The sequence below is a fragment of the Megascapheus bottae genome, chromosome 13 (genome assembly GCF_031878675.1).
Source record: "Megascapheus bottae isolate mThoBot1 chromosome 13, mThoBot2.hap1, whole genome shotgun sequence".
Classification (NCBI taxonomy): Eukaryota; Metazoa; Chordata; class Mammalia; order Rodentia; family Geomyidae; genus Megascapheus; species Megascapheus bottae.
The window spans coordinates 37,757,285-37,780,908 of NC_143521.1; the positions used below are offsets into that span (position 1 = coordinate 37,757,285).

The 23,624-nt window shown below is 44.0% G+C and overlaps 1 protein-coding gene across 7 annotated transcripts in view; it reads left to right on the plus strand.

The window, feature by feature from the left end:
• The window catches only part of Rbm47 (RNA binding motif protein 47), a 125,098-nt gene that overhangs the window by 61,854 nt on the left and 39,620 nt on the right, over positions 1-23,624 (plus strand). Inside the window, exon 1 of one of the 7 annotated variants that reach the window (XM_090343687.1) lies at positions 7,978-8,043. The exons of 5 other annotated variants lie outside the window; for them this stretch is intronic. The gene's annotated coding sequence lies outside the window, so the exon portion shown is untranslated. Of the gene's footprint in view, positions 1-7,977; positions 8,044-23,624 lie in introns of those variants that run through there. One more of the 7 variants, XM_090343688.1, reaches the window with a different exon arrangement.

The following is a 23,624-nucleotide window of genomic DNA, read 5'->3' on the forward strand; positions in this document are numbered from 1 at the left end:
CTTCTCCCTCATTCCTTTCTTTCCCTCCCTCCTTTCCTCCTTCCTTCCTCTCTTTCTTCCCTTCCTCCCTCCCTCTTTTTCTTTGCCAGTCCCAAGGATTGAACTCAGGGCCTGGGCACTGCCCTTGAACTTTCTCAAGGCTAGCAAGGAATTGAACCCAGGGTTTTATGCATGCTAGGCAAGTCCTCTACCATTAGGCCATTCTCCGGGACCCCAAAATTGCCTTTCTTTTTATTTATTTATTTATTTATTTATTTCTTCTTCTTCTTCTTCTTCTTCTTCTTCTTCTTTTTTTGCCAGTCCTGGGCTTGAGCTCAGGGCCTGAGCACTGTCCTTGGACTTTCTCAAGGCTAGAGCTCTACCACTTGAGCCACAGCACCATTTCCAGCTTTTTTCCATGTATGTGGTACCGAGGAGTCCAACCCTAGGCATGCACTCTACCACTAGGCCAAACTCACAGCCCCCCAGTTTTTTCTTTTAATGCTCCTCTCACTTTTATTTCTAATGCCCATTGGCCAATATCCAGAGCCCTGGGCTTACCTTTTCCTGGTCAAATCTCAGTTTCTAAAATGTACGTCATCTTACCTTCCTAATAGGCATACCAGTTTGGCCATTTATTTCCTTCTGCTGAATCTTTTTTCCCCCTGTTCGCATACACAACTGCTGAGAGCACACTCTAATAAAACCTTACATTTACAATAAACAAAAATGTAAAACCTTCCCTTTGTTGAGGAACTCTTTCCCTGGGGAAAACTCTAGACCCTAGCCCTCCCAGGCATGCATTCCATTCTTGGAGGGCTTCTGGGGCCAGCCCTTCCCCTAGCTGGAGGCAAGTTCACTTTGAGATCTGCAGTTCTTGTAGCCTAATGGGCACCTCTCCTTGCTTCCATACTGGATTCTTAACTTTCCCTAGTTTGTTTCCACTATCTCCTAATATTTGCATTTTAGTTACTAATATTTACTACTTTAGAGCTTAAAGTATCTTAAGTTCCTTTAGAACAATAATTAACTTTTACGACAATATAAATAGCGTATTTAATGAAAAATATATTTCAGAAAACTAGATATTGAGTGTATGTAGTGATGGGTTTGCTGGAAGTCCATTATATCTGTGTATTTGTTTCAGCTTCTGACGACTGAGGTGCATTGTTTATTTACTTATTTTTTGGTCAGTTGTAGGGCTTGAACTTAGGGCCTGGGTGCTATCCCTTAACTTCTTTGTGCCCAAGGCTAGGGCTCTACCACTTAAGCCACAGTACCCCTTCCAGTTTTTGAGTGGTTAACTGGAAATAAGAGTCTCAAGGTACTTTTCTCCCCAGACTGGCTTTGACTCTGAATCCTCCTGAGCTGCTGGGGTTGCAGATAAGCCACTGGAGCCTGGCTAAGTGCATTCTTTTCATTCAAGTGTTTAGAGGAAATTCAGTCTCTGCCAAGTTATACGTTTGGAAGAGAAAAGGATATTTTAGCATCCCTTTCAAATCAGTATGAAGATGCTTGTTTTCCTTTCTGGAACTGGCTGGGCAGACTTGAGCCATACCCTCAACCTCCCTTTTATCCTTGTTTTTATTTATTTTTATTATTATTCTTTTTTGTGGGTCATGGGGCTTGAACTCTGCCTGGGTGTTGCCCTGAGGTCTTCAGCTCAAGGCTACCATCCTACCCTTGAGCCAAGCCCCACTTCCTGTTTTTTTTTCTGGATAGTTTAATTGGAGATAAGAGTCTCAGATCCTTTTGTGCCAGGCTGGCTTTGAACCTTGATCCTCAAATCTCAGCCTCCTGAGTAGATAGAATTACAGGCGTGAGCCACCACGCCGGAGCTGTGGGTTTTTATTTTTTGAGGTAAGAGTCTGGCTTTTTTGCTTGGGCCAGCCTGGACTGATCCTCCTACTTATACTTCCTATATAGTTGGAATGGCAGATATACATCAACATGCAACTATAGGAGCCTCATCAACTTTTTACCTGTGCTGGCCTCCAATCGTGATCCTCTGAATCTGTGCCTCCAGAATAGCTGAGGTTACATTCCACTATGCCCTGCATGAACTTTTTTTGTTTTTTTTTTAGTTTTTTCTTTATATTTTTATTGTAATTAATAGAAGGGTTACATTGTATTCACCAGATAGAAGGTGCATTGGTTCACAGACATTGTTACCCTTTCTCATGTCTTGGTCCCCATTTCCTTCCCCTCACCCCCCACCCCTCATCTTGTTTTCCCCCCTTCCCTATCTGATTTCAAATAACCAAATATGCATATATACAATATATCAGATAACAAGGTGAAATACTGTAACACTATGAGATAACCAAGGGACAGCAAAAGAGATGAGAGATAACATAGTACATTAAGGACAACAATCGCTCATTATACTGCATGAACTTTTTAAAACCCAAATCTACAAGGGGTATTTTTTTTTCTTTTTTTTTAAGGGGTAGTTTCTTAAAGATCCATTGCTGTGTGCTCTTTCTCACCATACCTATGAACATTCCTTGCTCTGTTCCATTATATTGTGCTTTGAATGGATCTTTTAGGCATAAATTTCTGTAACACTGGTCATTTGCAAAATATTGGTTCACTGAGTTGTGAAAGATCTACCAAATATTGACACTTTTTTTTTTTTTTTTGGCTAGTCCCTGGTTTGAGCTCAGGCCTGAACACTGACCTTGGGCTTTCCTCAAGGCTAGAGCTCTACCACTTGTGCCACTGCACCTCTTCCAGCTTTTTCTATGTATGTGGTACCAAGGAATCAAACCTGGGTCTTCATGCATGCTAGGCAAGCACTCTACCACTAGGCCAAACTCCCGGCCCTGAAATATTGATACATTTCATGATAGAATTGAAGATTAGAATTTACGATCATTGCAGTTGATCTGGGACACTATGAAGTGGTGGTGGTAGATTCCACATCCCCCAAATTTTAACTTGATGATAACTTTCAGTGACATTCTTTGAAGTGACAGGCTTATTTCTTTCATTTTCTAGAAAATGCTTACCAGATAGCTAAAGCTGAATAGCCATAGTTTTTTTTTTTCATATATATGGCATTCCAAGATAAAAATATCCAGTCCAGTGCAGCTCAGCCAGCCACATTTGAGGCCTTCTGTGGACAAATATCCTGATTGGCTCATAGAAGAAATACCCTATCATACTTCCTTTGTACTTAAGAATCAAGATTGAGCTGAATTCTAGTGGCTCTTGCCTATAATTCTAGCTACTCAAGAAGCTGAGATCTAAGGATCATGGTTCAAAGCCAGCCCAAGCAGGGAAGTCCAGGAGACTCTTATCTTCAATTAACCACTAAAAAGCTGGAAGTAGAGTTATGGTTCAAGTGGTAGAGCACCAGTCTTGGGGCAAAAACAAAGCAAAAGAAAAAAACCTAAGCAAGAGTGCAAGGCCCTGAGTTTGAGTTTTAAGCCGTAATCTCCCCCCCCCCCCACACACAGACACCCCTGTTGCGGGGTGCAGGTGGTGGCTCACATGTGTAATCCTAGCTGCTCAGCCCAGGCACTCAAGACTGTGAGGCGCTCATCTCCAGTTAACCACTAGAAAATTGGAAGTGGTGCTGTGGCTCAAGGGGTAGGGCGGTAGCCTTGAGCTGAAAGCTCAGTGACAGAGTCCAGGCCCAGAGTTCAAGCCCCAGGACCACCCCCCCCCCAAAAAAAAAAAAAACTTACTGTTGTTTGTTTGTTTATATTTGTCGGTCCTGGGACTTGAATTCAGGGGCCTGGGCACTATCCCTAAGCTTCTTTTGCTCAAAATTAGTGCTCTACTACTTGAGCCACAGTGCTGCTTCCAACTTTTTCTGTTTATGTGGTACTGAGGAACCAAACCCAGGGCTTCTAACCACTAAGCCATATTCCCAGCCCTATTGTTAATGTTTTAGCAAAGGCAAAAAAAAGGCAAAAAAAAAAAAAAAGGCTCCCCCCCAAAAAAAATAAAAAATCTGGCTTTTTAGCCATGCACCAGTTGCTCACACCTGTATGAAATTACTAAAATGCTAGCCAGGAGGCTGAGATCTGGGGGTCATGCTCCAAAGCCAGCCCAGGCACAAAGTCTGTGGAGACTCTTATCTCCATTTATCCACCAGAAAACCAGAAGTGGTGCTGTGGCTCAAAATAGTAGAGCACTAGGCTTGAGCTGAAGAGCTTAGGGGCAGCGCCCAGGCCCAGAGTTCAAGCCCCAGAACTGACTGAAAAAAAAAAAGGAAACCTCGCTTTTTAAAACATCAACAAAAACCCTTTGGTTGCCCAAAGAGGAGAACTACTACATCTCCTGTACCATCCTGTCCAGTGCTTGCAGTCTTTCAAAATCACCTTTCCCTTTTTCACCGCCGTGCAAATGTCAGTGAGAAAGAGGCAAATGTTTTAGGATACAGAGCCCTGGTGGTCACCCAGGGATCCCGAGCTTGATGGAGAATTACTGATCAGTGGATGATGTCCAGGGAAAGACAGCACTAGATAAAGCTCTTTCATCCACCAACCCAGCCTCCCCTCTCCTGGACACCTTGGGAACTCACTTCCTTAGGTCCTCAGTTGAGGCTGGGCTGGGCCCTGAGCAGTTTCCAAGGCCATGGTCCTGAGGCTGAGTGATCTGGTGCAGTTTCAAGGGCTTTGGGAGCTTCCGGGAGACTTGGACACTCTGCATGAAGTCTCACCTCTTTCCTTCATTCTTTAGCATCCAAAGGAGTTCAAGACTCCTTTCAGACGGTTCTGCCATCTGAGCTATGCTAACCACAGAAATACCCAAGTCAGAACGGGGATGGAAAGCCAACAGAGCCTACCTGTCTGTCTTCCTCTCTCTGTCTCTGTCTCCCCCTCCCTCCCTCCCTCCCTTCCTTTCTTCCTTCTTTCTCTCTTTCTCTTTCTTATTGTCCTAGACCAGGACTCAAAGTCACTCTCTGATGCTTATTTTTGCTCATTGTTTGGCACACTACCACCTGAGCCACATATCCAACCCAAAAGGGTTAGTTCTTTCTTTTTTTCCCCTTAATGCCAGATGCTTTGAGTGGGCACAGGGTGGTAGAGCAGCAATCTCCCTAGGTTAATTACATTGCCCAGTTCAACTCTGTAGTCGACCATTTCAGGATTCTACTTGCACATTGGCATCCTAGTGACAATAAATACATAAAATCTCAGTGTGGCGTGGCATGGCTGGAGGTGGAAAGCGGCGCCAAACATTGATTTTGTGCAGAAGGCACAGTCCTTTCTCAGGGACACAGAATTACCTCCAAACAGCTCGAGCTGTCCCACTTTGGGACACTGCCTTTGTGCAGAACACAGCCTACAGGGCTCAAAGTCAAATATCACATTTGCAGCCCTAGGAAATGATGATTAAGAAAGGCTTACCTGGAGTGAGGAAATCCTACTAGTAGGTTGGGTTTGGAGATCAAATGAGAACCCCAATAATAGACATTTGTGAATGGTACTGGTGGCCATTGGGGAGAGGGAAAGGCAGAGAGGGAAAGGAGTGGGGAGACTGAGGAAGGACAAGGGAGTCAGGACAATGGAGCCAAATGGGTTCTGAACAGCCTGCACTCTTGATCCTCCACTTACCCTTCCTGTAGAGAGAGGGATCTGGACAGGCTGAAGGTGTGCTGGCAGCGTGAGGAACTTATGGCATGTCCAGGAGAGGAGCATTAGAAGCAGGCAGGGAGCAAGGATCCCAGTGGAACCTTCCAGTGTGACCAGCTGTGTGCGGTGGTGCCCCCGCAGCAAGTACATGGGAATGGTAGGCATTTGCGCATGAGGCTTGGTTACCGAGGCATTTGATGGCTAGTGCATTTGCTATCTTATCTTTATAATTCACTTTTCTCATTTAAGGGAAGAAGGAAGAATGTGATAAGGAGAGAGAAATAGACAGACTACATCAAATCTCTCCAACTATAGCCTTTGCCTCTATGGGAATTTTCTGCATTGAAGTACTCTTTTGGATTTAGATATTATGTTCTTGCATTTTATTCATTAAATCTAGTCAAGCACTAGTGACTCACGCCCCTAATTCTGGCTAGGAGGCTGAGATCTGAGGATTGTAGTTCAGTGCCAGCCTGCCTAGGCAGAAAGTCCATGAGACTTATCTCAAAAAGCCAAAAGTAGAGCTGTGGCTCAAGCAGTAGAGCACTACTTGAGCCAAAAAGCTCAGAAACAGCCCCCAGCCCCCAAGTTCAAGCACACACACACACAAACTGTAATATATTCTTGTTCTGTAAGGCCCTGTAACCCCCTGTCCAGGGGTTCATACACAAATACCTCATTTAGGGTGAAGAAAGATTTATCTAAACCCCTGCACTGAGGTGTTAGTGTGGTGTCACATAAAAGACGAGAAGAAAGGGGACTAAAAGTCTTCATCCTCCCCCACTGCCCCATTCTGTCTTGCAGGGAAAGGAAAAGGAGGCGGGAGAGGAGGGAAAGAGAGAAAAGCCCGGAAGGAAGGGGAGAGGAGGAAGTGGGAGGGCTGGGTAGGGCTGGTTAGCTAGCAGTGCTAAAGGGCAATTTGGGAGCAGGCGGTGAGAGTCCTGGGAAGGAGTTAGCAGGCCTTGCCCTGCCCTTTGGCCACACCCCAGGGAAGGCAGATAAAGAGTCATTTGTGTTACCCACCCCACACGGATCTCTTAACCCTACCAAAGAGAAGCAAAGCTTACAGCCCCAGCACTAGCTAGAAGCTTGTGTAACTTGAAGAAATGGACAACAGATGGGCCCTCCATCCATGAGGTATGGCGCCGGGCACAATGGCAATGACCCCTCAAGCCCTGAGTTTTCAGGTGTAAAGGACTGCTCTTTGCTCAGGCCTCAACAGTTGTCCGTCTTTGGAGGTGTCTTCCTACTGGCCATTCTGTCACAGAGACATTACAAGAAAAAAAAGTCTCAGCTTAGTGGTGCTAGCTCAAGGTCACACAGCTGGAGCGGAGAAAAACCAGGATCTCAAGTCCAGGGTGTTTTCTTTCCACCTCACTAGACATTGTAGAGCACAAAGTCCAGAATTCTGAGGACTCTTGGGGACTTAGGTGGGGGGGGGGGTGAGGACCAGAAAATGGCTTTTCTTATTTGCCTAACCTGTTTCTGGGTGTGAGGCCGAAGCTAAAGCAAAACCCGGATTCTCCTCCAGACAGTATTAGTCTCTTTTTAGGCTTAATCACAGCTCCATAATTCTTCATCTCCTGCACTGGGGTAGAGCTTTAAGAGCAGGTAGGCAGGTGTTAGCCTCATGCTTTGGCGGAGGGACATGGTGTGGGGGGGGACCCCAGGAATCTTCACAGGTATTTCTGGAAAGCCAGACCAAGCAGAGGAACTCTGGGTCCCCTCTCTGTCTAGTTAACCCGGGTGGCACCAAGAGGCACCTGACAAGCCGGCTCTGGTAATCGTTAGGCACCCGTCAGTTTCTCTTAACCTCCAGTTGTAATTGTTAACTTGAATGGAATGCGAAACTTCTGGTTTGGAGCAGAGTTGGTTTTTTAACCATGAGTAACTTGAGGGAGATGGAAAAGTAGAGTTTGTGGGAGACAGCTTGTGAAATCTTTTTGGAGGTGTACTTTCCATATGGCAAATGCAAGGGACTCCTGGGCCTTCTCCATTTATTAACTTGTGATTTTGACACCTTTTGAGTTGGCAAGCCGAGACTTGCTTGGGGATTAGAACAAAGAGCTTATCATAATGCTACCTTTAAGACAAAACAAAACAAGCTGGAAGGCTTCTGGGGGGTAGGGGTGGGATCAAGATTTCTTTCTAGAAGCCTTTCCTGCTAGTCCCCAGCCACAAAACACCCCTGCACCTTTAGGGGGATTTTTGTTTCCTCTGTGGGGTAAATGTGGAAATAGAGATGGCTTGTTCACTGACATTATTGTACATCACAAGCTATCTTTGGGACCATTATACTGTGTTCTCTCAATGGTGTTTGCTCAGAGGGTGGGACACAGGCTGTTTAGTGTCTTGTAAAACATTTACCAAAAGCACTGAGCCATGGTTTGCTAGGGCATTCCGTTGCCAGAGTGTGGGAGGAGAGCACGCAGGAGAGAGCGAGCAAGAGTGTGAGCGCTGGCCAGGTGTGTGGCAGGTACTCGGTTCATACTTTCATATGTATTTAATATTTTAAATCACAGATTTCCAAGTGCTGAAGGGTTGGGGATGATGGGGTGTAGGGGGCTAGTGGAGAGGAGTTTCTTTAACAGTTCTGATTTCTGGCAGCTCTAAGTTCTGGGAGAATTGTAATCTTTCTGTTTCCAGTGAATGCTGGATTTTGGTTTTACTTGAAGGACTTGTATGTTGTCAAGATGGAATCAAATCTCATTGTGCCAGAGGCTTGACCAGAAACAGAATCAGATTATAGCTTTTGCTTAACCTAAGGAGTTGGGGGCCAGGTGCCCAGATTCTGGGAGGCCAAATGTCACCTTGTGCCTTGTCTGCCCAGTGACTCATTCCATTTCAATGTTTTTCTAAATGGTAGTTCCAGTTTCCTGAAAATACTTTTAATCTCTTTCTATCCCTACCCCTCTCCCATTATGTTAAACTTAGGCAGATAACAAATTACAGGTGAATCTGAAACTGTCTCCTCTCCCCAAATCTAAGCTCTTACAGAGCATAGCAGGCTGAAAATTATTTTTCTCTATTCTGATCACGGCTTTAGAGCAACTAATGAATAAATACTTGTCTTTCTATTCTTTTTTTTGAGGGTGGGGAGAGAGAGGATGTGAGTTTAGGTGATCTGGACCCTTAATCAGGTTTATATTTGATCAGCTATAATCGTGTGCTAGACACAGATGGCAGTTGTGATAGTAGATTCTAGAACTCCAGCCACAACTGGAAAAAGGATAGCTTCCAAAAGTTTCTGTAATCGCCTATTCTGTCACAATAGGTTTAATGGGATTTACCAAGTGTCTGGCATTTTTTTTTTGGTATGTAGCAGATTAAATATGAAGATGGTACTGAGTCTGATTTTTGTACATTAGGGCACTGGCAAGAATAAAGCAGGGGTCCATTTCTAGTCATTGTAAAATGGCTAGTGGAGGAGATTGTTTCAAAAATATCCAGAAACTTCTCCCACAGGGAGAACTTTCCTGTTGGCTTTGTGTGTTCAGGCAAATGGGAGCCCGGGACCAACTGCAGAAATAGAAAGACGGTTTTGTGTTGTTAAATGTCCAGAGCAGAAAATTGAGTTTCTCAGTGAGTATCTTCTTTACCTTTACCATTGAAAAGTTACATAACTGTGGATAACTGAATTAAGTATGAGTATGGAAAACTCACTTGTCACAGATGTATTCTGACTATGGACCTTCTATGATTCAAATCCTCGAAAATGCTTACCCTGCTAGGGAGCCAGGACTCAGCGAGCTCTCTAACACAGATTGAAATGTTATTTCAGAAACCAAAAGATTCTGGGGAAAAAGGTCTAAACATGAGCCATTTCTAGATAATCTTTGTTTTGCCTTTATTTCATTAGAGGAGTCTTAAAGGACAAAAAAAAAAAAAAAAGGTGCCAGACCTGGGCTTGAATTCAGGGCTTTGAAAGCTGACCTTTGGTTTTCTTAGCTCAAGGTTAATGCTCTACCACTTGAGCCATAGCTGCACTTCGGGCTTTTGAATGGTAATTGGTGATAAGAGTCTCTTAGACTATCCTGCCTCAGAACTGCCACCCTCAGATCCCTAAGATTATAGGCACAAGTTACCTGCTCAGCAAGGGAGATATTTTTGTTTGATTTCTTCTGCAAGTAAGATCACCAAAAGTTTCTTAGGTGCCCTCTGTTAATATTCATAGTCTCGCTGTAGCTTTCATAGTCTCACTGTAGCTTGTTAGGAATCAAATCATGCATCAAATCCAGCGGAGGATAGCCCACCTCCTCCCTAGAGCTTGTGGCTCTGTGGCTTTAAATGTTGCATGATGATAATAATGTTGATGTGGCAGGTTGGCTTTATAAGGCATATAATTGAACAACAGCTCTCTACAAGGGTTAACTGTTGTTTGTCCATCTGTTCTTTAGACTGCTAGTTACCTAACCTCCCCCCCCATCTTACTTGCTAGTTACTCTTGATTTGTCAAATACAGTGAAAATCCGAGGACAACAGTGAGTAAGCCCCTAATATAATGGCCGCATGGACGTGATAAGGTTGAAGGAGGCAGGCCTGTCTTTTTTTCTGGACAGAGCTGTCACAACTCTGGGAGGATGTGGTAGGTGACTGCTGGCAAGGTCATACCATACTCCCCTGCTGCCTGAGGTCACCGCTGTGGAGATAGCCTGGGGGAATCCTCATAGACTCTGCCGTTGGTTGATTGTTTTTGTAGGATGAACTAAAACCTAAGTAGATATAATTAGCAGACCACAGCCAACTAGGTCAGCAACTCTGTGTCTTAGGGAAGGCAAAAGAGTCAGCAGCCAGGATGAAAACCTTGAATCCTATCAGCACCCCATATAGCCCCAATAAATACATTGATCTTGCTTTAATGACATTTCTCCTTTCCCAGAACTCAGTGCTTCTCTTTGCCAGACAAATGACCATTCATTCATTCACTCATTCATTCAGTAAACACTGAGGGCTCGTTCTGGGCTAGCTCTTCAGTCAGCGCTCAATGCTTTTGTCATTTTTGGCAGCCTTGAGGTTTGAACTCAGGACCTCAAACTTGTTACACAAGCGCTCTCAGTCCTTTTTGCTTTTGTTTGTTTTTCAGATAGGGTCTCAAGGTTTTTCTAAGATTAGGCTTGGACTGTGATCTGTGATCTTTCTCCCCTAACCTCAGGGTAGCTGGGATTACAAACCGGTACCACCATGCCTGATCTCTCAGTATTTTATTTTCAAAGCTAAGTTCCCTTTGGTTATAGATTGTGTCTGTCTCCATGTGTAGCACACATTAGGTGTTCAGAACCCGGACTAAATATACAGATCAGTGAAGGGGGAGAAGAGCAGTGTAGACAGGAATAGACAGCCACTCTGTCCGCAGCAAAGACTTCATGGCCTCTGGTGCCATTGCTCTATCTCAGCTGAGTTTGATCATGTGAGTTTCCAGGTATAACCTGTTCCAGCAAGAATGCAGGCCACATGACTGCTTCAATGAGGGTGACGCGTGTAAATCAGTTCAGAAAAAAAAAAGATGCCTTTTCTAAAAAAAATCCAGGAAAGTACCAGAGTTTTTCCCTAAATAGATAAAATTCAGTTACTCGGAAATTTTCATATATAAGTAATGCCTACAATTATGAGACACTAATAAAAGGGATGTCACATGGAAATATGAAACTAGAAAAAAGCAGAGAAATTCTTAAAGCTAGGTCAAGTCAGTGCTTTGAAAATTATGTATTCACTCATTTATCCATTCATTCACTTACTTATTTTGTGGTGCTGAGAATCGAATCTAGAATTTCCTCTACCAAGCTACATCTACAAATCATGAAAAAAAAATACTTTTTGTTGTTGCTGCTATTGTTGGTTGTGGGGCTTGGAATCTGGGCCTGGCCACTGTCTCTGAGCTCTTCAGCTCAAGGCTACTGCCCTACCCCTGGATCTACAGCGTCACATTCTTGTTTCTGGTGGTTAATTGGAGATAAGAGTCTCACAATCTTTAGTGCCCTGTCTGGCTTTGAACCTCAATCCTCAGATCTCAACCTCCTGAGTAGCTAGGATTAGCTAGGATTACAGGTGTGAGCCACTGTGTCCGGCCAAAAACTACTTTTTTTTGGGGGGGGGGGCAGTCCTGGAGCTTGAACTCAGGGCCAGGGCACTGTCCTTAGACATTTTTTGCTCAAGGACAGTGCTCTACCACTTAAGCCACAGCACCATTTCTGTTTGTTTTGTTTTTTTTCTGTGTATATAGTACCGAGGAATCAAACTCAGGGCTTTATGCATGCTAGGTAAGCACTCTACCTCTAGGCCACATTCCCACCTTGGAAAAAATTTTTATACACATTGGCATTTATATCTGCCATGCATCCTGTCATTTGCATATCATTTATTCTTTGTCTACAGCCTAGCATTGCCTTGTAGACAGGCCCCAATAGAAGACATTTTGAGGGGAAAAAAGCCAAGTATATGAGTTGGTTGAAATCATAGTGTGTGTGTGTGTGTGTGTGTCCTATAAAGTGACCTCATAAAGCGTGCTATGTTATCACCTAAAAAGGCCCTGAGAAGCCTGTTTCGGGGAGTGTATTTGCTTAGGGCTCTGTATGGGTCATTTATTTAACTGAAATATCACCGCAGGAGGTGACTGCCACTGTTTTACACACAAGGAAACTGAGCCTGAGAAAAGCTGTAGGACTTGACAAACTAAACTGAATGAAAACAGGAAAAAATTGTCCATTACACCAGGGGGCAATCGTAGCTTTTCAAAGATGATGCTAAAGACTTTCAGCTCATGTACCTCTAGTTCCCAAGATTCAGAGCCACCAGCCTGGGGTCGAACCCAGAGCCTCCTGATTGCCAGGCAAGTGCTCTACTACTGACCTACACCGCCAGCCAGTTGCACCGTTTATAGTAGTTCACATCTGAATCTATCTTCTGTTGGAAATTTTGCCATTGATCAGACATTTTTCTCTCGTATCCGTTACAGGCTTTTGATAATAGACTGCTTAGCATTTTTTGTTTATTTCTTATTTTGGGATATGCATGTATGTTCTAAAACATGTCCAGCAATTTTTTGTGAAATAGTTTTAAAATTGTTATTGTAAAGGTGAGGCTGTTCCAATTACATAAGTTAGATAATGAGTACATTTCTTTTGGGACACTGTCACCCCTTCCCCCTCTCTCTCCCATGCCCACTGCCCACCCACAAATCGTATAGTTCACTGTCCACATAGTGTCTGCTGAGTATCATTGCTGTGTGCATCTGTTCACCTTTGTCCCTCTGTTTCTGTGCTTCCCCTTCCCCTCCCAAAGACATACACGAACAAACAAGACAAGAAAGTTCCATAAATTCCGTTTCCTGGAATTTATTTTGATAACTACTATTTTATGTCATTTTGATAAATATTTTATAATTTTGACTTTTTTCTTTGATTTAAGAAAAGTATTATAAAGGTATTGTACAGAGCGATTATAGTTACGTAAGCCAGTCAAGTAGAGTAGATGTCTTTTCTTGGACAATGTTTCTCCTTCTCCTGGGTCTTTTCAGTTTTGCTGCTGCTGCTGCTTCCCCCTCCTTCTCCTCCTTCTCTTTCTCCTCCTCCTCTTTCTCCTCCTCTTCCTCTTGTTGTGAGGCTTGAACTCAAAGGCTGAGTGCTGTCCCTGAGCTCTTTTCTACTTACGGCCAGTGCTCTACCCCTTTGAGCCACAGCTCCACTTCCAGTTTTTGGGTGGTTAATTGGAGATAAGATTCTCCCAGGGACTTTTCTGCAGAGTCTAGCTTTGAACTGAGATCCTTAGATCTCAGCCTCTTGAGTACCTAGGATTACAGGATGAGCCATGAGCGCCCTGTTTGAGGTTTTTTTTTTTTTTAATTTTTAAATTATTTATTTGCCAGTTCTGGGGCTTGAACTTGGGGCCTGGGCACTGTCCTTGAATACTTTTTGCTTAAGGCTAGCACTCTGCCACTTCAATCACAGCACCACTTGCGGCTTTTTCTGAATATGTGGTACTGAGGAATCAAACCAGGACTTCATGCATGCTAGGCAAGCACTCTACCACTAGGCTATGCTCCTGTCCCCCTAGTTTGTCTCTTCCTTTCCCTTCCTTCCTTCCTTCCTTCCTTCCTTCCTTCCTTCCTTCCTTCCTTCCTTCCTTCCTTCCTTCCTTCCTTATGTTTTAGTATGTATTCCTAAAGACATTTATCATTTAAAAGATCAAGATAAATTTCAGTTCCAAAATCTGAGAACTTTTTTGAGAATAAAACAACGTGTGCTGGGCCAGGAGTGTGACCTAATTGTAGAGTGCTTGCCTAGCATGCACAAAGCCCTGGGTTTGATTCCTCAGTACCACATACACAAAAAAAGCTGAAAGTGGTGCTGTTGCTCAAGTGGTAGAGTGCTAGTCTTGAGAAAGCTCAAGGATAGTGCCCAGACCCTGAGTTCAAGCCCAGGACTGGCAAAAGAAAAAAAAAATGGACATGTGTTTAGTCTGGGTTCATGGCTCAAATTGTTGAGTGTCTGCCTAGCAAACATAGGGACCCTGAGTTCAAAGCCTTGTACCACCAAAAAAAAAAAAAAAAAAAAAGTCATACAAACAGATGTGTGCCTGAAAGTCCAGTAGAGAGAAATACCCGAGTTTATAACCCACAGAGGGCTCTGTGAAGTCGTCATCTCAATGAGGCCATGGAGGCTGGCAAAATACCTTTGCCAGGGGAAAATAGCAGAATCATTGTGAGGGCTTAGACACCTGCAGTCACTGCTAGAAAAGCCATGAGGTGCCCTTTTTCCTTGACGAACAACTACAGGAACAATACCTAGTTATTTTTTTTTTGTCGGTAGTGGGGCTTGGACTCTGGGCCTGGGCGCTGTCCCTGAGCTCTTCAGCTCTAGGCTACTGCCCTACCCCTTGAGCCACAGCCCCACTTCCACTTTTCTAGAGGTTAATTGGTCACATTCTTTAGTGCCTGAGCTGGCTTTCAACCGGGATCCTCAGAGCTTAGCCTCCTGAGTAGCTAGGATTACAGGTGTGAGCCACGGCACCCTCGGTCTGGGGGGGGTGGGGCGAGGAGAACTTTCTTGAATAATTTTTATAGTTTTTTGCTTGTGCCTCTTGTACTTGAGAAAGTTGAAATAGAGAAATTTAGATCACACATCTGGTTAGGAAAGGAGCTGACAGCCAGATTTTCTACCACCACAGAGGGCCACCTACACCAGTACTGGAGACCAGTAAGAAGCCATTAAAAACAGCTTCCAGCCAGGTGTCATGGCTCCTGCCTGTAATCCTAGCTATTCAAGAGGTTGAGATCTGAGGACTGTGGTTGGAAACCAACTAGAAAAGATAAATCAAGTGACTCTCATCCCTGGAGAATCATCAAAAAGCCAGAAGTGGAGCTGTGGCTCAAATGATAGAATACCAGCTTTGAGAGGTAAAAGGCCAAGCTAATGCTTGAGGCACCCAGAGTTCAAGCCCCAGAATTAGCCTAAAAATAGATTCTATATTACTGGCTTGTGATAGCTTATCAAATTATATTATCTTCTTATGCAAATACCTCATGTCAAGAGTTCTACCGAACACTTTATTATTCCAGTCCAAATATAATTCTGCTAGCAAGGAATCCTTTATCCCATTTACCTCTTTTTTTTTTTTTTTTTTGCCAGTCCTGGGGCTTGAACTCAGAGCCTGGGCACTGTCCTGGGACACTTTCGTTCAAGGCTAGTGCTCCGCCGCTTGAGCCACAGCACCACTTCCAGCCTTTTCTGAGTATGTGGTACTGAGGAATTGAACCCAGGGCTTCATGCATGCAAGGTGAGAACTCCAGCATTAGGCTGCGCTTCTGGCCCATTTACCTCATCTTATACATGGGGAAACTGAGGCACTGAGCCCTTCTACAAAGTCACATGGCTTAGACTGACATGGTTCCATAACACTGGAGCCTGTCTTCCTGCTCATATTAACTTGACCCCTGAGTGCTGATTTTCCTCATTCGATATCCTGCCACCCATGGAAATACTGCCTTTCCTTGAATCTTCTCAATTACAGTGAAGGTCAAGGCCGGAGATCTTGAACAAATCATTAATGAGTCTTGACTTTGTTCAACATACCTCCTGACAAACAGGTGTTTTGTTTTGTTTTTGATGACTAAGGCTGGATTTAGTTTTAAAATTGTTTTTTAACGCTTACACTTGAAAGGGAAAACAAGTTAGGTGGCCACGGATTCAGATTGCTCCAGCTCAGGGGTCCTTCCATCCCTCCAACAGCACGCTTGATGACCCCTTATTTATTGGCTCCTGGAAAAGAGTAGCTCCTTCCCTGGACACCGGACAGGTGACTCCAAGAGGTCTTTATTTAACTCTCGAGTGTGTGTGTGTGTGTGTGTGTGTGTGTGTGTGTGTGTGTGTGTATTGGAGCTTGAACTCAAGGCCTGGGTACTGTTCCTTAACTTTTTGCCCAAGGCTGACACTCTACTGTGACGTAAGCTACACCTCCGCTTTAGGTTTTTGGTGGTTAATTAGAGCTAAAGTTCTCAGATGTGCCTGGCTGGCTCTGAACTTCAGATCTCAAGCTCCCGAGTAGCTAGGATTACAGATATGAGACACCAGGGCAACTGGCTGCTCTTGGGCTTCTTGGGAAGGAAAATGAAAGTATTCAAGCCGCTGCTTATTTGGCTCCCACAAAGCAATTCTCTTTAGGCACTGGCAAATTCACACAGGTTGCAAAGGCAATCTAAAAGGTAGCTTCTTTGGCAGTAGGGTACAGAAAAACCTCATTGACCTAAGGTTGAGCTCATGTTGCTTTTATCCTGTGTCCTGTAAGTAAAAAGCTAGTCTGCAGCTGAGCCCTCTGCACCGCCCAGAGCCCGACCTTCACATGCCATGAAAATTTACCTACTCTTGGTGGGCGCTGGGAAGGTAGAAAGCATCTGGTCCATTCTGAGTGTCTGTTAAGAGTTTTATTTGCCTTCCTGGCCCATAGCATTCCTGGAAAGATGTTTGTACAAATGAATGGAACAGAACTGGACACTTCCTTTACAGTGAATTCAAGGGAATGAACTCTGGCCCTTGATGCTTTTTTCCTCCACTGAGGATTGTGGAGTAACATTACATTAATTAGCCACTGTTGAAGTCATCTCCTTGTCTCTGATCATCAGAAATGAAACCAAACAAAGCTTGCATTTTGCTTTTCTAACAAAATGGCTTCTTGTTGTATAATCTTTTTTCTTTTTTTGTCAGTCATGGGGCTTGAACTTGGGGCCTGGGCATTGTCCCTGAGCTCTTCAAGCCACAGCACCACTTCAGGTTTTTCTGGTGGTTAATTGGAGATAAGAGTTTCAGGTCTTTTAGTGCCTGGACTGACTTTGAACTGAGATCCTCAAATCTCAACCTCCTGAGTAGCTAGGATTGCAGGCATGAGCCACCACTCCGGCTTGTTGTATAGTCTTAAGAAATGTGTACTTTTTCATTGTGAAAATAAGAATAAGCTGGGCATAGTTTATGCCTGTAATCCTAGCTGCTCAGAAAGTTGAGATCTGAGGATAATGGTTCAAAGCCAGCCTGGGCAGAAAAGTCTATGAGACTCTTCAATTAGCCACCAAAAAACCCTCAATGGAGATGTATCTCAAGTGATAGAGCACCAGTATGAGCCACAGAGCCCGTATGAGCTGTGGCCCTGAGTTCAAGGCCCAGTCACCCCTCCCCCCAAAAAACCTACAAAAATGATAAATATCGGGGGCCAGGAGTTTGGCCTAGTGGTAGAGTGCTTGCCTAGCATGCACGAAGACCCGGGTTCGAGTCCTCGGTACCCCACATACATAGCAAAAAGCCGGAAGTGGTGCTGAGACTCAAGTGGTAGAGTGCTAGCCTTGAGAAAGTCCAAGGACAGTGCTCAAGCCCTGAGCTCAAGCCCAGGACTGGCAAAAAAAGATAAATATCTGGTGACACACACACACACACACACACACACACACACACACATACACACACAGTTAACTAGATATTTCTCTAGAATCTCATATTTACCATAAGGGCTTTCTTTGGATGAAAAACAAGTATTAAAGTTAGGATTATGAAATATTTTTTGACAGAAGAACCAATCAACGAGTCTTCTGTGGGCAATCTCTGGTCCTAAGAAATTCTTGATAAAGAATGGGATAGGAGTGGATTCACACAGCTATTTCTGACTCAACATAGACATTGTGACCAAAACAAGGAATTCTAGTGGAATGTACACTCATTAAATGAATGATGATAACTTTGGTTAGGGATGTATTTTCAAAACAATATAATCAGTAATCCAATTCTGCTAATCCAATTTCTATTAACTGAGCCTATTTGTTTTTACATTGTAGAATTTACCAGCGAGTATCTACATGGCCATAGGCCAGCTTAAATACTGACTTGCAGATATTGCCTCAAACTTTAGAACTTCACATTTAGAAACAAATGAAAACCCAAGCTAAGAAACATGGCTTAGAAAGCGAAGGATGCTCTGGAGCTGAAGCCCGTGTTCTATGATGGCTGTGTCACAGAGAAGTGTGCTCCAAGGCAAGTTTGGTACACTAGCCAATTTTTTTTTTGGCCAGTCCTGGGCTTGAGCTCAGGGCCTGAGCACTGTCCTTGATTTTTCTCAAGGCTAGAGCTCTATCACTTGAGCCTCAGCACCACTTCCGGCTTTTTTCTATGTATGTGGTACCAAGGAATCGAACCTGGGTCTTTGTGCATGCTAGGCAAGCACTCAACCACTAGGCCAAATTCCCAGCCCCAATTTTTAAATGTACCGAGAAAGCATAAGAAAATGCATTTTGGCTGGGTCTTGGTGGCTCACCTCTGCAATCCTAGCTACTCAAGAGATTGAGCTCTGAGGATTGCAGTTTGAAGCCAGCCTGGGCAGGAAAACTCCATGAGACTCTTATCTCCAATTAATCACCAAAAAGTCAGAAGTGGAGTTATATGTAGCTCAAGTGGTAGAGTGCTAGTTGAGCAATTAAGCTCGGGGACAGCACTGGGATCACATGCACACACAATTAATTGCCTACAGTGAAATGCACAGATCTTAAGGACCCACTTATTATACCATGGGCCCAGACAGGTCACTAGTGCCTCTCCCTAGGGGACTCTTTCCCACCCTCTTCATTTGTTATGGCCATTTTAGCATTCAGTCAGCAACCACTCACCTGAGTGAGGCATGCCACGTGTTTGCTGTTAAACCTTAAACAACCTCTCCCACCCTACCCCACCCTGGAATTGGAGCTGGAGCTCTGAGCTGGGTACCATCCCTGAGCTTTTTTGCCCCAAAGCTAGTGTTTTACCACTTGAGCTCGTTTCACTTCTGCTTTTTGGAGATTGCTTAGATAAAGAGAGTCTCTTTTCCTGGGCTGGCTTAGAGCAGCTATCCTCAGATCGCAGCCCCCTGAGTAGGATTAGTCAGGAGCCCTCAGAGCCATTGAGACTTCATTTTTTTAATAGAATCCTGTCCTATAGTTTGCTTGTCAGCAGTCCCTAAAGAGGGGGCACAGACCCACCAGATACCAGTATCCCACAGGAAAGAGAATATAAAGAAACATCGATTTCAGGTAATCTATGTTTTGGGATATGCTTTACTAGAATGGTTGTTTATTTTTGATTTTACAGCCCAAGCCAATGGCGTATTCACTGGGCTAAGCGAAACTAGCTTTGTCCATAGTGTTTTGAAAATAATTGACTAAAAAGCCCTTGACATCTGCCTCTGCTTTCTAAAATTTCAGAAATTAAAATTGTATTTACTTGCATATGCAAAATGAAGACACTTATGTCGAGTCTGTATCTCTTGAGTTCTTCCTGATCACACAGCAAGAGATATTAAAAGCATTTTGGTTATATCAGAAGCAAAACCAAAGCAAAGCCATTAAGGGAGTCCTTGCCAGATGACAGGCTGTCCTGGTGGTCTATAGAGGCAAGTTTGGAGCTGAGGTCAGCTGGGGTTGCTATGTGCTGTCTTGGGCAGTTTCAGAATTTCTCCATTTCTACGTTTTGTGTGCTGAAAATGGGAATGGTGCTAATTTTTCAGAGTATTTGTGAAGATTAGGAGATCTGTATGGAAAGCACTGAGTATAATCTGAGGAACAGCAAATAAAAAAAAAAGTTCTCTCCATGAATGTGAGGATTGGCTGTTAGCTTGACTCCAGAAGAGATGAGAGTTGGGGGTACGGGAGGTGATCAGATCTTGTTGTTTTGTTGTTGTTGTTTTTGTGGGCCATGTGGCTTGAACTCGGCCTGGGCACTGTCTCTGAGCTCTTCAGCTCAAGGCTACCACCCTACCCCTGGGCCTGGGCATTGGGCCTGGGCTCTTCAGCTTAAGGCTACTGTCTTGGGTCCTTTTGTGCCGGGGCTGGCTTTGAACCTTGATCCTAGCCTCCCAAGTAGCTAGGATTACAGGTGTGAGCCACCACACCTGGCGAGGTAATCAGATCTTAATCTCCTTAGAAGTTAAAAACAGCTTCTAGAAGGAGCTTCTTTCCTTGCAGTAGCTTTGTCGTTTATGGTCTGAATGCTCACCTCCTTTTCAAGGAAGTGTTAGACTAGCACCACTCTTGGCCTTCCAGAAACTTTGGACACATTAGGTCCAAGGCACTCGGCAGTATAATTTTTCACCTGTTATCTGAGTGGGAAGCAGTGTCAGTAAATATGGACCAACATAGTTGAGAGCTTGTTGACTGTTTTATGTCCTTATTTGGCTGATAATTGGTTGACGTTCCTTTACCCTATTAATACCAAAATGCCTATTTACCCACACTTATTTACATAATATGTTTTTATTATGGTCTTTCCAGTTAACATTTATTGGCAGAAAGAAATACAGAAACTGACATCAAGCTTTTTTTTTTTTTTTTTTTTTTCCTTTTTTTGCTCATCCTGGGGCTCAAACTCAGGGCTTGAGCACTGTCCGTGGGCTTTCTCAAGGCTAGTGTTGCTTCACCACCTGAACCACAGCCCAACTTCCGGCTTTTTCTATGTATGTGGTACCAAGGAATGGAACCCAGGTCTTCAAGCATGCCAGGCAAGCACTCTACCACTAGGTCAAACTCCCAGCCCCGCCCCCTTTTATTTATTTTGCCTGACCTGGGGCTTGAACTGAAGGCTTGGGCACTGAGCCACTTTGTGCTCAAGGCTAGTGCTTTTGTCACTTGAGCCACAGAACCACTTCTAGCTTTTTTGAGTAGTTTATTGAAGATAAGACAGGACTTTCTTTTCTTTCTTTCTCTTTCTTCCTTTTTTTCCTTTTTTTGTCTGTCATGGGGCTTGAACTCTGAGCCTGGGCTTTGTCTCTGAGCTCTTCAGCTCAAGGTTGCCGCTCTACCCCTTGAACCACAGCGCCACTTCCAGTTTTCTAGTGGTTAATTGGAGATGAGTCTCATGGACTTTTAGTGTCTGGGCTGGCTTTGAACCATGATCCTCAGATCTCAGTCTCCTGAGTAGCTAGGATAACAAGCGTGAGCCACCAGCACCGGCCTTGTCCAGCTTTCTTGAGCTGAGTTAGTCTTTGCTGACTGCAGCAGCAAATCGCCTTTCCAGTATCTTATCCATCTCATCAAAACAGGTCTTTTTTTTTTTCTTCTTCGTTAAAATTTAAATTCCTAGCGTTCCTTGTGAGGGGAATCTTCACCCTCTGAGCAGCTGCAAGGTTCCATGTGTCCTAGGGACGTACTGTCTTGATATCTCTCATCTACCTCAGAAACTTCCTTCTCCATCCTGGGAGAATTAGTCATTTCAACCTTCAGAGTACCATTTCTTTTGTCACACTGCATTGTTATGATTGGCCATTTCTCTGTCTCCTTCTGGACATTTATTTTAAATGGTATTTGGAGTTTGAACTCAGGGCCTTGTGATTGCTAATCAAGCAATCTACCACTTGAGCTACACCTCCAGCTTATATTTCTTCGAAATGCAGCTTCATTGGTGTGTAATTCATAAGCCTTCAAGGTCACCTTATTTATGTGTGAAGCCTAATGAATTCTGATATTTTCATACTTGTATAACTGTCATTACAATGACTTTTAGAATATTTTTATCACTCCATCAAAAATCCCCTATATCAGTTACCAGCCACTTCCCTCTTTCTCCCTTTCAAAGTTATTTCCAATCAAATCTTCTTTGCTTCTTTGTATGGTTTAAGATTTAGTTTACTCTTTTTCTATTTTCTTTTTGTGGGTTGGGAGGGTCATGGGGCTTGAACTCTGAGCCTAGGCACTGTCCCTGATCTCTTCAGATCAAGGATACTGCCCTACCCCTGGGCCTGGGTGCTGTCCCTAAACTCTTCAGCTCAAGGCTACCACCCTACTCCTTGAGTCATGGCCCCACTTCCCATTTCTAGTGATTAATTGGAGAAAAGAGCCTCACATTCTTTAGTGCCCGGGCACTTTGAACAGTAATCTTCAGATCTCAGCCTCCTGAGAAGCTAGGATTACAAGCGTGAGCCACTGTCCCCAGCTCTCTTACATTTTCATCATGGTAATTTTTTTTTTTTTTGGTTGGCCATGGGGGCTTGAACTCTAGGCCCGGGCACTGTACCTGAGCTCTTCAGCTCAAGGGTGCCACCCTATCCCTTGAGCCACAATACCACTTCTGGTTTTCTAGTGGTTAAATGGAGAACAAAGTCTCATGTTCTTTAGTGCCTGGGCTGGCTTTGAACAGCCATCCTCAGATCTCCGCCTCCTGAGTAGCTGGGATTAGTGTGAGCCACTGTGCCCAGCCTTCTCATGGACTTTTGTGCCTGGACTGGCTTTGAACTGTGATCCTCGGATCTCAGCCTCCTGAGTAGCTAGGATTACCAGCACCTGCCTTGCAGAAACCCATTTCCAACCTCAACCACTCCTGCATGTTTCTGGAAAACAAGAGATCTTCTTTTCTCTGAATGGGAAATCGTACATATTTCATCAGATACTCACAGTATTTTGATGATAGAACAAAAGTCAGAAATGTATTTTCCTAAACAAATGTGAAACAAGCTGACGGTGGGGAGGGTAAATTACGAAAATGGCCTTCACTCACCCATTCTAATTGGTGACTCCCTACACCAGTTCTCTTCAATACAAGAGAAGCAGTGCCCTTCTCTGAATCACCAAGGAAGCCAGTATCAGAAGCTCCCTGATGTGAGGTTCTATGCTTGTGATCTGTTCTCTTACTGTGCTTCTAAAGAATTAGTCTGCTGTGTAGATGCCTAACTGACATTTCTGAGAGATTTCTCAATGATACATGCAATTTCATTGTCACCTTTTAGCCAAAAAATGGCTGTAACTTTTGTGCAAAAGGCACCATTAGCTAGGCACCAGGGCCCATATATGAAATCCCAGTTACTCAGGAGGCTGAGACCTGAGGATCTTGGTTGAAGGCCAGCTTGGGTAGGAAAGTCTATGCGACCATTACCAACAGTTTAACCTCCTAAAAGCTGGATGTGGGAGTGGTGGCTCAAGTGATAGTGCAGTTGCCATGCTAAGGACAGTGCCCAGGACCCGAATTCAAGCCCTAGTGACACACCCACACCCACACATGCCAGCCTCGACTCCTGTCTCAAATAGGTTAAGTCCATAAATGAATAAATAAGCAAATAGATACCCTTGACCATCTTAAGATGACTTGTAGCAGATTTCCCTGCTGTGAGAGTAGAGAGTACAGGTTTCAGAAGCTATTGGAATCCAATCCTAGGTCCTTTCTTCTTCAGTGAGTACTGCATAGGTTTGGGGAACCCAAAAATAAATCCTAAGCAGTGGGCATGGATCAAGGTTATCTAGACACCACAGAAGATAGTAACAGAGATGGTCAGACAACTTGAGATGGATTGCAATTGCATTGACTTGTTGATCAAGCAGTGTATGTACGCAGACATGCCATAAACGCTTTCATAGTTGAACAGGACGCAGTGTGCTGTGGTCAGTGCTAGCCACATGGGAAATCTTTTCTACTTACTTGAATGTCTCAATGGACAGGATCCATAAACCAGTGTTTCTCAATCTGATCTACTATTCCCCAACTCTCACCCCAGTTCTTCTAAAGATCCTACATTAAGGAAAAGATCTTGAAACTTCCAGCTAAATCTGTGACTCATCTTAGCATTCCTTTC